Source organism: Macaca fascicularis, chromosome 15, assembly GCF_037993035.2.
Source record: "Macaca fascicularis isolate 582-1 chromosome 15, T2T-MFA8v1.1".
Taxonomy (NCBI): Eukaryota; Metazoa; Chordata; class Mammalia; order Primates; family Cercopithecidae; genus Macaca; species Macaca fascicularis.
In genome coordinates, this window is record NC_088389.1 from 108,379,894 (window position 1) to 108,395,006 (window position 15,113).

Below are 15,113 nucleotides of genomic sequence, written 5' to 3' on the forward strand. Positions count from 1 at the left end.
GAGCTTCTGAGATGCAGGGCATGAGCATGCTGTAGACACAGCCCTTGTCCTGGAAGACTAAAGAAGACAAGCATGCAATGCATCCTCACAGGCCCACGTGGTGGGCCCAAAGCAGTGAGAAGTAGGGGAGGCTGGGGTGACACAGGAAGGAAAGATTTGACTGTGCAGTGGATCAGGGAAGGTTTAAAAGGAAAGGTAGTTTCAAACTGAATCTTTATAAATGAATTGGAGCTTGCAAGGAGGAAAAGAAAGCAAACATCCCTCTGATTAAGGAAAAGGTTGGATCCAGTGGGCATGGCCCAAGACCCCAGCTGGAAGCTGGCTTTCTTCAGGCTACAGTCTGGCACAAATCTCTGCATAACAATTACCAAAGGGCCTAAAGGAACAGTATTTTGTGTCTATACACTTTGCATCCCTGCTGTCACCAAAGTCAACATGTGCTCAGCACACTGTCTTTCCTTATCCCTCTCCACCAAATTGGTGCTTCCCTCTGTCAAAAGTCAGCATTAAACTAGAGATTTGAGTATCTGTTTCAATAACTTTTGCAACTCCTCATTATCTTGCCAATAAGAACATATTCTCACAAAACGCACTTATTTTCTTAGCAAAGACAAATTTAGACTAAGACCCGTAATTCTTTTACCTGATACAAGTTATCCACCTGTCTCCCTGGTGGTATTTTTTTCTTCTATCAGTACATTGATAAACCACATTGAATTACATTTCCCATAAAGTCTGAAATGCATCCTTAAATGCAAAACAAGACTGTTAAGAAATAAGCATGCAGAATGTCATGAGGGCATTAATAACAATCATCACTGAGGGCCTGACAGTCATCTATGAGCTGTTCTCAGCTGACCTGAGGTAGGATAGACCCCAGAGAAAATGGGATGAAGATTTCCAGGGTGCAGATGCTCTTGAGTCTCAGGGAGACACAGGGTGCTGAGTGATGAGTCTCAGGGAGACACACAGGGTGTTCAGTGACCTCGAGTGATCTACAGACTCACTAATTGATGCCAGGAGCCAGTCAGGTGACTGTGATTCTGTGATGATAATTTCTGTGTTCACAATTCTGTGCTTATGTATCCCCTAAGCTTTCTGCTGAAAAAGAAGGCCAGAGCCATCATGCCCTCTACTTCAATGAGTGAAGTCCAGATATACAGACACAGAACGAATACACGAGCATGTCTATAAAGTCGACTGCTCAGTAAAAGGGGAAAACACACAGTTTGTTACCTTATGATATTTTTTAACACAGATCTTCAGAGTTACAGGTTAAGACAACATCTGCTGGGTACATCTACACTCTAAATTTTTATACCAAGTAGCTCACAGGGCCTCATTCCGTACACTGTACATGACAAAACACGCTGATACAAGGTACCATTTTTATTGGCACCACTTCTGCTTATGAAATTGATAAGACTGTCAGAATATAGGGTTTTATGCTCCAGAATTCATATAAGACTGTTTTAAATAACAATCTTCACTGTCTTTTTTAAATAAGACATTTCAAACCCATACTCTTCACTTTTAATTGCTGTAACAGCTTGACTATTTCTTGTAAGACATAACTCACTAAAGAACACCCTTATAGATTACTTTATTAAAGGTCATTATTACTTTAAAAAAGCAAGACCAGTTGATTTACTTTCTATGTAATGATCCATAATGTAAAATTTCAATCAATATTATCATTTGTAGCTTACCAAATATTGAACAATTTGAAAAATCTGAACATACTCTTTCAGGTATTTATCTCATTTGTCTGTGTCTACTGGGTAAATAAATGCAACAACCCAGAAGACAAATAACTCCAAAGCTGTATGAAAAAAAAATTTGCAAGCCTAGTCTTCTACATACTTCTTTCCTCCCTTGATTGTTTAGGGAAAAGCTTGCTGTGTTTGACTTTGTATCTCCAGCAGGATCACATTGTTATGTGTCCTATCTGATGTCAACGCTGTTGAGAATTCAAAACACATTCTGTGCCAAACTCCGGCTGTTGGGGAGGGAGGTAGGAAGAGGAAAAAAGTACAGGAATTCACATGAATCTGCTGTATGGAAATGTGCTCCAGACGATCTGGCAAGGAGAGTACACTGACATGGCAATGTGGCCCAGTGGTGACAGGCCAGGGCTGTGAGCTGCGGACCTCAGTGGAAACATGGCTCTCTTTCAAAGACTCTCTGTGTCCTCGGGCAAGTGGCTAAACATCTCTGAGCCTTGGTCTCTTCACGTATCTCCCAGGGTTTGTGAGGATAGATGAGACAATGCATGCCAAGCCCCTAGCTGTGGCCTGAGCACACAGTAGCCTCTATCACTGATGGCAAAATTGCTACATAAGAACCTCCTGGTGAGGCAATTTGCTTCTCTCAAATCTCTGACCAAACACTAAACCCAGTGAAATCTTTCCTTTCCCTGGAACCGCACATAGTTAATTCATCCATGTTATCAAATCCAGGCACATCTAATTTATAGAGAACTGGAAAGCCATCCAGGTTTCTGCCAATTTCCCTTACGTAGAGAATGTTTCTTCCTAAGATTCTCCACCTGTTAAAGGGGAGGATCTTCAAAATCTCTAAAGATGCTCAATATGCTCAACCCCAGAGCAAACCAAGAAAACTACAGATACAATCTACAAACGGAGTAGGTGGAGTGAGAAATAATTAAAGACAGGTTCCTAGGCATTGCACTTTTGCATCCAAATCATACAGCCAGGATAGAAATGATAAGAATGTCAAACTCAGCTGAATAGATATTATTTCCTTGATAATTTTCTTAGTCTAGGCAAATCTTTGCAAGCAATTATTTGAGATCAAATTTGGCATACTCTCTAGGCTTCCTGAAGGTTTTAATATTATAGTTTCTGCATATGCATCAATGTATTCTACCTGCATAGGATGTTTGGAGAAGAAAAGAAATAGAACATATTTGCCTATTACCTCCAGGTCTAAGGTTACTAAGCAATGAGATACGGTCACATGTGAGGCCCTTGTAAAGTGAACTGCCGCAAACCAGAGTGTGTTGCAGGAGACAAGTGGAGGAGGAAAAAAGGAGGACAGAATGAGAGACTGGGGATCAAGGAGAAACAAAGGAGAGTGGAGAGCCAGAACATGAGTAACAGAAAACAGGACAAATGTGTAACCCTTTCCGACGTGGAAGCCTGCAGTCTTAGAACTTACAGAGGCAGGACTAACAGAGATGAACAGATTAGTATTTTCTACTATTTCAGTTAAGTGACCAACCACATCCTTTCAGAGTCTACTGCACAGCACATTGATCTTTCTATTTAGCAAGTATCCCATGTGCCATACTTTATGCTTTGATGTCAGGGATCCGAGGACTATCCGTGACTTATATACAGTCTATCCTTAACTCTTTCCTTTCCTTTTCTCATAAGGGTTACTTACTGAGCTGAGTCAGGTATTTAACGATTTGTGTATTCATGACACTGACTTTTCAATTCACTGAACTTTCCCTCCTCCTTCCAGTACTCTCTCCATACCCATTATTCTGTGCTATCATCTTGTGGCAGTGCCACTAACAGCTCAAGAGAGACTCCCTTCTCCTTGCTCTCTGATGTAATGTCTGATGGCCAAAGCAACTGCCACCACTGCCTTTTAAACACTGCTCTATTGCACTGCAAACTCAAATCCTATGTGTTGTCACTGTCATTGTAAGTGATGTTGTAAGTGACGTTTCCCTCTACTAAGTATCTAGGAGATGGGTAATTGTCATTAGCTGGTGTAACAGGCATTCCTTCCAGCCTGAATCTCATGATGACCAATGCTTCCTACTTTACGAACTTGTCTAAGTTGACGGCTATAATTTGTTTCCCATGAGCTACTGGAAAAGTCATTTTTTTTTTTTGCATAATTAAGATATAGATTTACCTTCACACTTCAGTCAGAACAATAACTTATTCAGCATCCCAACCTATTCCAACTCCTTGGGTTATGTCCCCATTCATATAAAACAATATTTCAGCAATAACCAACAGAGTGGTCTTGGGATACTGCATCAAGCCAGTCATCAAAAGAGCCAAGAAGACTACTAGACAGACCTATAGTAAGTGGCTACTTGAATGGGTGGACCCTAATTTTGAACTTCAATGGATCCATTAGCACTGTGTCAAGAGCACAAAGGTACAACTTGGCTGAACAGGTATCTGTTCCCATTGCATCCTAGGTCATTTGCTTGTAGCAATAGCTCATTTGCTCAGGTTCGCTTAGTATCTCTTTGCCAGATTTAGCCAGAAGTAGACACAAATGAACTTAAAACAGACAACACAGATTATTCCTGTAGACACTAATGACTCTTTTTTTTCTTGAGTATCACTAGTGAGGCACAGTGAGCATTTAATGTTGGCTCCAGGGCACAAGTGAAGGCCAAAAGAATGCATTTGTAACCTATCTCTTTGGAATTGTGAAGAACAGTAAACAGAGGATGCAGTGGTGTGGTCATTTTAAATTTAATGTAAATATACTATAGTCAGTTTTTATTCCATTTGTAACATGTAGAATGTATTTGCATGTATACATGGTTGTGTGCTAACACCTGCAAGAGTGCTTTCCAATTCCATAGTGCTCCATTCCCTAAGAATGTGAGTTTCTGAAGTTCTGATACAACCTGAATGATAATAGCATGCTACAAACCACACACATGTACACTCAACTGTAGAGAGTAAATTTTAACTGGTTTTTCCCAAGCTATACTTGTATTCATTTCTACATTAAAAATTATTTGAAATAATTCAATTTTTTTCTATTATAAAATGAATATGTGGTTATGATAGAACACTTTAAAAATAAAAGTAGGAAAAGAAAATTCCCATGGTTGAATTGCCCACATAAAACTTATTGTATTTTTGTTAATTTTTGTTTTCTTCTAGTCTTTGAGCTATGCATAATTTTGGAGCTTATTTTATATCAGTATATCCAAAATAACTTTATGAGATAATGAAAAGCCATTTTTGTACAATTGTTGTCTCACTCAGAAGCCACTAGCTACATGTGGCTACCGAGCACTTAAAATGTGGCTAATGCAACCGAAAAAATGATTTTTAAATTTATTTAACTTCAACTAACTAAAATTAAAAGTTAAAGTAACATGGGGTCTGCAGCTACTATATTAGTGCAGTTTTAAAGGACTGTGACCCCTTGATGTAAATCTTATGTTCTGTATTTTGCTCTCAACATTATAGTCTAAACATTTTTTTGGTCAAATTCTTAAGTTATAGTGGGCTTAACTGTACTTCCACTGTAAAATAGTTTTTTGGGTACTATTATAAACAGCACTACAATTTATAACTTTGTACACAGAAATTTTCATGGTTAAAATTTTCTATGTAATAGCCTATCAAAGCATATTGCAAATTTTGAGGCTCTTGGTTACAGGCTACCAAATAGCTTTCCGCAGGCAGGTGAACAAACTTACTCATCTCGTAGTGATGTGTGAACTTACTCATTTGATTGTTTCCTCTTAAGCGGGAGATCTACCCTTTTAGAATCTTTTTCATATCAAATTACATGTGGCATGAAATGACACATCAAGGTGAAAAAATGATAGCTTGCTGTCTTGGTTGGAATTTCTTTGAATAGCAGTGAGGTTGAAGATTTTCCAACAGATTACTTACTAACATGTAGTATTTTCTCTTTTTGAGAATTGTCTCCTCCTGTCTTTTTGTCCATGAAAATCAGTCTGCTCAGATTTTTTTGCTCTTACTGTTTTGTTATAAATTTGAATGCAGTCTTTATATACTGAAGTCATTAACCATGATTTTAATGTTTCTTACCAACTTGTTATTTTGAATTTTGAGTGTTTCAAAGAAGTTATTAGGAGAATGTTTGAAATAAGATTAAAACAGCTTTGATATTTCTAAGATTGACCTTTCCCAGCTTAGAAAACAGTTCTACTTTTACAAAAATCAAATGTCAATTTCCCAATGGGTCCTTTCCTTAAAGTCAGCTCAGTTTATGGCACTACCGAACTTGCTGAATATAAGCCATTGCTCATCCTGAAATAGCATTTTGCAAATTGTTAGGAGAGCTGTTCGCAGGAGCAAAGTGTGTTTGGATGTCAGTTTCCTTCATTGCACTTGTCCACTTTCTGATCTTGCAGTTGATAAATAGTGACTTGGCCAAATTACAGGAGACTTTGGATAAAGAGAAGTGGAACTACACTGTGAGGATGCAGAAATAAGAGACTAAACAGAAAGCAGGCTTAGATGATACAACTGAGCAAAGAAACACTAAATACCTTGGTAACGTACCAGGAAGATTTGTTCTAGCTAATAAACCAACAAGGCACGTATCAGTACATCAGACAGAATCTGAACAAATTCTCAGCGTGTTAGGCCAGGAAAGTCTACATTTGGGGGACACAGAGATGAAATAAATAACCCAAAACAATTCAGTAAAATATTTCCTTAATTGTCTCAAAATATTTTTAGGGATGGGTCAGTCTGGCCCAGAAACACGTGGTTGCCTGATTCTTTGGCCAACATGATAGGGTGGTATCAGTGGATAAGAATTTGGTCTGCCTTGTGTTCAAAGAGGTAAGTTTAAAGGACTTGTATGACACCTGAGCCCTGCTCAGTGAGTTGCCACTGTCCTGATGTGCCCATGACTATGTCCACACTGAAGTTCTTTTCTTTATCTTTTGGTTTCTAAGTTTTTTCTCTCCCCTTTGTCTACCCACCAAAGACTGTAAGCATATGGCGAGTGTTCCCATTAAGGAAAATCAGACAGTAGGTAAAAAAGAGAAATAACATAGGCAATCAGAGTGAGTTTGGAACTGAAGAACAGCAATAAGCAGATCCATTGATCAAATGACAAAAAGCAGGTGTAACTTGCTGGCTTAAAAATTTTTTCATACAAAATACATAAAATATTCTGAATATAAGTCCTTTTAAAATGAGCTTAGCATATTATATTCCTTAAGGCCATGTTACATTATTTTTAAATAATAATGAATTTGTTATATAATTAATAGTTGGTTTTCTTTTTAGTCTTTTCAGGAACAATACAGGATGAAATTTTTTAGACTCTGATATGTATTTTTGGCTATATAAATGTTATTATTTTATATGAAGCTCAATGTTAATAACTAGCATTGTTTAGTGCACATATACACTAGACAATGCTAAGAGCATTTTAGTGTGTAAAAGACATTGGCAAGCATTTCTATAAAGGGTCAGATAGTAAATATTCTAGCTTGTTGGCCATACTGTCTCTGTCATAACTACTCAACTCTGCCCATGTAGCAGGAAAGCACCTCTAGACAATATGCAACAAATGAGTGTGGCTGGGTTCCAATAAAACTTTGTTTGGATGCTGAAATTTAAATTTCAAGTAATTTTCATGTGTCATAAAAATTCTTACTTTGATTTTTTTCAACCATTTTAAAATGTAAAAACCAATTTTAGTTTGCTAAGTGTACAATAACAGACAGTGGGCTGGATCTGGCCTGTGGGCCATAGAGTTTACTGACTCTTGTTGTATAACAGCGTTGAATACTTGTATGGCATGAGAAGACTGATAAAAAGGAAGTTGAGTAACACACGTAGAAGGAAGGTAAATATTTATCACAGCTACTTGAATTAGTAGCAACATTCCAATTTTTATATACGTTTTAGAAGTCTGGCCATATTTACTTATGTTTGTACAATTTATTATGTACAACAAAGCACATATATGGAAATAAAAGCAAAAGTAAGGTCTCCCCTGATAAATCTGTCATTGTATCTTTGAGCCTTAATTTTCTCCTTGTCTTTTTTTCCCCGTAATTCTTGGTTAGATATTAGGTCTCTTTCTTTGCTTTTTCTCCCCCCAAAAAGCATCCATTTTCTTTCTTCCCATGGCACAGAGGATGCAACATAGGAAAGACAATCAGTGTTTTAATTCATTCACTTAACTTTTAGTGTTAGGGCATTATATTTAGCCAGATGTTGCACACATGTAAAAAATGGCTTTCCAGATCTTTTAATGCCATATATTTGGCATTTTAAACCCGTAAAATTACTGTAAAACAGTCCTCATTTGAAGACATAGGTAAACTTTTCATAATACTTTAAGCAGCTTAAAAAAATTCTATAAACATTCTTTGTTAATGAGAGACTAATAATAATCTGCATGTGGATTTACTCCATCCCTGCTTTTCCTCTTGATTCTTCCAGGAGAATGACTGACAAGTGAAGGAGGGCAGGGACGATACATCACTCAGCTTTGGTTTCTGTATCTACTAAAAGGTACGATTATGAGATTTTTTTGGGTAAACTCTTGGCTAAAATCTTGTTACATATTTACATTATCTGTAGACTTCAATGATTTGTTTTATCCATGTTCTATTACCAGTGCCTCTGACAGTGCACACTAGAGCAAGACCCCTGGCACCTTTAAAAGCAATGTTTGTCTGCTTGAAAAATCAGTGTCATCATCTTGACTTACTTGTAGGTACAACAAATTCACTCAAATACATGTGGGTTTACTGAAAAGGCCCCCCTTCCCTGCAAACTGTAAAGTGCTCAATTAGCTTTGCACTAACAAGCTTTGAGAAAAAAATGAGCTTTTTCTCTGTACCTCCTTTTTAAACCCAGCATTCCATATAATGTACATGTGACTAATTAATATAGAATGTGAAAATGGTATAAAATTTAGGAAGAACTACATATTTTTTGACAAAAGGCATTAATTACACCCATGAAAAATTGAGAAATGGTTGTAAAGTGTTAAGGTTTAAGGTTTCAGTATTTTGCCCCAATCAAAAAAGAAAAGAGAGAAAAAAAAAAAAACCTCAATGTTCCACTAGGTAAGAAAATTGTACTGTGTTAAGAAGTTAAGAGATCTCTTCCAGAAGCTGTTAAACAAGTGTGATGGGTGATAGATCCAACACAAAAACACACCTTTAAATACAACCAACAGAAACATACAAATCAGACAATCAAGCTCCTTCTACAGTGAAGGATTGTGGGGTGGAATGGAAGATCATTCAAGCATCATGAAGAAAGCAGACAACGTTGAAAGACCTGAGGGAAAACCTAGAGAGATGAATACATGAACAAATGCCAGTGATTCAGTTGGGAAAAAATGCTGGGTAAAAGATGAGGGAGAGCTGTTCCACAGTCACCAGCACAGAATCACAGACTATAGCAGGTGCTACTACAAAGATCAGCAGGAGACCGGGCACGGTGGCTCACGCCTGTAATCCCAGAACTTTGGGAGGCTGAGGCGGGTGGATCACAAGGTCAAGAGATCGAGACCACCCTGGCCAATATGGTGAAACCCTGTCTGTACTAAAAATACAAAAATTAGCTGGGCGTGGTGGCGCACGCCTGTAGCCCCAGCTACTCAGGAGGCTGACGCAGGAGAATTGCTTGAACCCAGGAGGCAGAGGTTGCAGTGAGCCAAGATCATGCCACTGCACTCCAGCCTGGTGACGGAGTGAGACTCTGTCTCAAAAAAAAAAAAAAAAAAAAAAAAAAAAAAAATATATATATATATATATATATATATATGTATCAGCAGGAGAAGGCCCACAGCTGGCACAGAACCATGAAAGAGTAGAGCACACTTAAAACCTCTGGGGTGAGGTAACTCTTCAGGTATCCAGAGAATAGAAATAAGTGGGAACATTTTTGAACCTACAAGTGTCTTGAAAACTAGAGTATTTAAATAAGGATAAAGGGAGAAGGGATCAGAACCAATTCTACTGCTGAAATAGACCAGATGAGGGAAATGAGTACTGAAGATCTCAAAGCTGCCACAGAGACAGAGTGAGGCAGTAAGAGTTCAACTACTGAGGAAGAATGTGTATTATGAGCTGGCTGACATTCAGTTTATGGCTAATATCTACTTGGATTGGCTGATCTTTTGTTTTGTTTTTTTTTTAAACTGACTGATAGATATGCCATATTTGTTGAATAGTACATTTCTGAGGTTTTGTAAGTTTATAAGCTGTAAGGTTTTATTCAACTACAAAAACATCTGAAATTCCCCAAACTGTTTCTGGCACCCTCCACCAATATCTTCCTTAAGGTTTGAATAAGTGATTAAGGAACTGCTGCTCCTGGTCTAACTCTCAGCTTCCCAGAGGAAGTCAGAAACTGAAAGCAGAAGAAATTCTGGCAGTGACCATGTGCTCATGACAGCTGTGATAAAATAAAAGGTACAAAGATGTATGTATTTCCTCTGACTTTAGGAATGTAATTTAATAGCAATTTGGATCAGAGTGCAAGGAAGGAATCATACATAGTCTAAACTGCCCTTAAAAAGTACATTTTGAATGCACCCCATGGTGACCATGAGACCATCTTGCCATTCCATGTTTCGAATGCAGACTGCCATTCTCTGAGTGGCAGGAAAGTTATAGTTACTGTAGTGAAGGATGAAGTTTGGTTTTGTCTTGTGTTTGTAGTTAGGGGCCTTGTTGAACAAGAATTAGTGTCACTGAACTAGGCTTGCATTTTGCACTGAGAAGTTCTCACACTACATGAGGCATCCAGGAACCAGGACCAACTGTGGGAACAACAGATCCGATTTCTCCATCACATTATTTGACTGCATGCCTTCATTTCATGAAGGCAGCCCGAGCCTTTTGGATAATTAACTCTCTCTTAATTCTCCCCCAACCCCTTTTTCCTGGGCACTTACAACTATATTCTTACCAATCAGCAATGCGACTCTCCTGTGTAATTACATAGCATGTGTCTCTAAAAGTAACACCAGTCCTAAAAGATTGAGACAGACTGAAAGAGATTATTTGGTTTGCTTAATCCAATGCATTCTGATGAAGGTGAAAGGGAATTTCCAAAATCACTGTGACTACAAAGGAAGCTTTCCAATGATTTAAACTTTTAAAAGGACAAAATGGGGTGGGTGGAGGATTATGAAGAAAATTACATAATCAAGGATAATTAGGTAATATAATAACTTGTAAGAATAACTTGTATGCTACTATTAGTAGGTACTCAAAACTTGTTAAATAACTAAAGGTAAAAACTGAAAATGACTCAACACTTCTGAAAAATGCCCAGGGCAACTTATATTTGAATAAAAATCTGCAGGAACTTCCAGGAAAAAACTATTTACTTCATTCTGTTCCCCGAAACCCCAATAAAATGAAATAACAATAGCAGCAACAAAACCTGATGAAGAAACTGGGAAATAATTCAAGACACAGATGTGGAAGGATGTTAGCCAAATATGTGGTATCTGCAGTGAACCCAGAAAGGATGCTGAATACTATTAATCACCTTTCCGGAAACCATCATTCTTAGCAAACTATCGCAAGAGCAGAAAACCAAACACCGCATGTTCTCACTCATAGGTGGGAACTGAACAATGAGATCACTTGGACTCGGGAAGGGGAACATCACACACCGCGGCCTATCATGGGGAGGGGGGAGGGGGGAGGGATTGCATTGGGAGTTATACCTGATGTAAATGACGAGTTGATGGGTGCAGCACAGCAACATGGCACAAGTATACATATGTAACAAACCTGCACGTTATGCACATGTACCCTAGAACTTAAAGTATAATAATAAAATAAATAAATAAAATAAAAATGGTTTTACCCTCAAAAAAAAAAAAAATCACCTTTCCATATTTCAATCAGGCTGAGATTTGTGTGAGTAAACGATAGGCTCTGGAAACACTGAAGTGATAATGCTTATTAACACAGAGGAGTGGAGGACCGAACTGGTTCAGTTCCGCGAGGCAGGGAAAAGCCCAGTAGGCACCTACTTCTGTAACTGGGCTGAACAAGAGGCAGGACAGATGGGAGAAACATCTGGGTTCTGCCATCTTTACACTCTCCAACACCCAGACTCCTAACCCAGGGAACTGCCTGGAGAGGAGGCAGGGAGAAAAGCTGTTTAGTGCTTCACTGCTGTAAAACACCTAGGAATACCAAACCTTTGAAGAAAATCTCCAGCAGAAAATACTGAGACCTAGCAAACACACCGGCAGTGAGTAGGGAAGGGGGAGAAGTAAACAGAGATCAGTGTAAAGAGAGCAATGCAGAAAACTTAAAATACTTTAAAGTGGAAAAAAAATCCTCAGCTCTTTCTGAAAGAAAAATAGGATACTGATACTTCACAAAGAAAACATTTGGAGAATAAAAAGATCTCTTAGGGTTTCAAAAAAAAAAATCTCTGATTCAGCAGGTCATGAACAAAAAAAAAAAAAAAAAGAAAATCTATGAAAGCCAAAAACAAAGATAATTTGAAAGACAATTCTAGAAAATTTCTCAGGAAGCAGAAAAAGCAATAGAAAACTGGAGAGAAAAGTTCAGAAAACTAAAAAAAGAATTAGTAAAAGTAGTTTCCTCTTCAGCTAAAAGAAGTTATAGTAACAGAACACAAGAGAAAATGGAGAGGAAGAAACTTTCAAATGAATACTAAATGAATATTTCTTGTAATTAAATCTCTAGGTTAAAGGGCCCCAGAAGGGCTGGGGGTGGAAGAAGAAGAAAGAATACCTATGCTAAAACAGATCATTCCTTAAATTTCAGAATTTTATCTTAGATAAATAAAAGAATCTAAAAACTTTTCATAGAAAATAGGTCACTATATATAAAGAACAAGGAAGCTGAAGAGCCGTGGATTTTTGAAAGGGATCATTGGCAGACTATGAAATAGTGTTTTCAGAATGATTTATATCTGAGATTCTATACCCAGCCAAAATATCAGTTAAGTTAGAGGGCAGAATAGGGATATTTTTAGATATGAATGGAATTTAAAAATTATTCCAAGGGTTCCTTGGATCCTTACTCGGAAAGCTACAGAAGGATATGTCCTAGTAAAATAAGGAAATAAGCCAAGGAAGAAAACAACGTAGGATCCAGAAACAGGGAACTCAACACAGGAAAGATGTAAATGAACTCCTGGGGCAACAGTGAAGCAAGGTCCCAGGATGACAACTGTATAAAATGCAAGGGAACAACCAGTCCTGATTAGAAAAGACAAAGCCAAAAGGGAGATCTCTGATTTAAAATGAAAAAAAGAAACTGATATATTATCTTATATGTTGACCATGTTTTGAAAGATTTCACAGATCTGTCAATGAGTTAGAAAAGAATCAGCTAGAGATACACACAAAGAAAATTAAAATGTAAGGCAATTAACTCATGGGAAAAAAAGTTAATAAAAAAATGAAATTACAGCTTACTACTTAGCTCATCAATGAACAACATTTACATTGTCAAATAGTGTAAACAGTAAATTATCAAAAAATTGGGTTATATAACTGTTGAAAGGATGGGAGAAAAATGTGGGAATGTTAAGACAGCATGATTTTTATCTACCGTAAGAGAAGATAATAAAATCGACAAAACAAGCAAAAAAGAGTAAAAGCACACCATTTTGAGACATAAAGACAATAACGGAAACTAAGAGTTAGGAGTTAAGGGCAGTCCCCTGGTTATCAGAGGGTGGTGGTGATGGTGACTGAGAAAGTGCTGTTTTAAAATTTTTATGTCTTTTTTAGTTATTTGGCTTTGTAAACCATTATTTGATAAAAATACAAACTGATTTTTAAACTTAAAAAAAGATATACTGTTTCAGGTGTAAAAGTTCTGGGAAGATACATATGAAACTGCTGGTGGTAGTTACCCAAATTTAAAAATGGGGGAGGTAGAGTGGAAATACGGGAGAGTTTTCACTCTCTTTTGTAGCCTTCTATGTATGTGGAATTTTAAATAATGAACATATATTACCTAGTTATTAAAATAATACATATATTATAAGAAATTAATAATACATTTATTTTATATTTTAAATGTAACTTATTAAACACTTGTCCAGCCTGGGTGACAGGTCAGTTTCAAACAACAGCCTAGCTTAGTAGCCTAAGTGGTAAAATCTGTAATTCTAGGGTTGGGGCATCTTTGAAAGCACTGGCTAATAGGAAAAGTTATTTAACCCTTCTTTGCTGAATTTTCCAGCTCTCCCTACTTTTTTTTTTTTGAGACGGAGTCTCGCTCTGTCACCCAGGCTAGAGTGCAGTTGTGTGATCTCGGCTCACTGCAAGCTCCACTTTCCGGGTTCACACCATTCTCCTGCCTCAGCCTCCCGTGTAGCTGGGACTACAGGCGCCCGCCACCACGCCGGCTAACTTTTTGTATTTTTAGTAGAGATGGGGTTTGACCGTGTTAGCCAGGATGGTCTCGATCTCCTGACCTCATGATCTGCCCATCTTGGCCTCCGGAAGTGCTGGGATTACAGACGTGAGCCACTGCGCCCGGTCAGCTCTCCCTACTTCTTGAGAGAAAATGTCAACTGTTATTGTCAGATAGAATATGAAAATAGGTAGCACAGCATGAATATGACAAATGTTTAATAAATTACAAAGTAAATATAAATGACAAGTGTTTAATAAGTGGATTTTGGCCCAGTGAGGTATGACCCAGGTACTGGAGCCAGTCCAGATGTTGTATCAGACTGGTCCTGTTATTATAAGCCAGATCCCACCAGTATAAAAAAGTTGAACACAGGGATGGAATGACTCCTCAGGGCAGGAAAGGGAAAGGGGGAGTTCTGAAGGAAGGCCATATTTCTGGCCGGGACCTTGGCTTCTGACAGATTTCCAGTGGTTGACTATATCCAACACTTCTGGCTTCAAGCTTTGGCTCTAGACTATCTCCCTGCCCCATGTTCTTGACCTCAGCATTTGGGAAGGCTGCAGGATCTTCACTCTTCACTGTCGCCAGGTTCTCTATCCTTTCCATAGTTTTGGCATTTTCTCTCTCCCCCTGACTGCCATGGCCCCATTCTTGCTTTGGGTCTAAGTCAAAACATCGCACTCTAACCAATACCTTGTAAGGAATGAGGCTCCACTATACAGAAGCAATGAGCTGATGCCAGTTAAGACCTTATAAAGTGAGGGGTCTTGGGCATTTCATCCCCGTGTACACCTTGCTATAAATAAACACCCTTAACCTGGTGGTAGAATGTTATTCAGGAAAACAGGCAGAAGGCTTTGAATATGTCAGGAGATCCTTCTATCCATTCTTTTCTCTTTGTTTAGGTTTCCCAGGAATGTCTTGTACAGGAATAAGATTTTGCTGAGAACTGAGGATTTCAGAAACATTTATTTCCATAAATAATATACTAAAT

The 15,113-nt window shown here is 38.0% G+C and overlaps 1 protein-coding gene across 2 annotated transcripts in view; it reads right to left on the reverse strand.

Moving 5' to 3' along the window:
• GNAQ (G protein subunit alpha q) overlaps nt 1-15,113 on the reverse strand; it is a 324,147-nt gene that overhangs the window by 17,426 nt on the left and 291,608 nt on the right. The gene's annotated exons all lie outside the window — the stretch shown is intronic.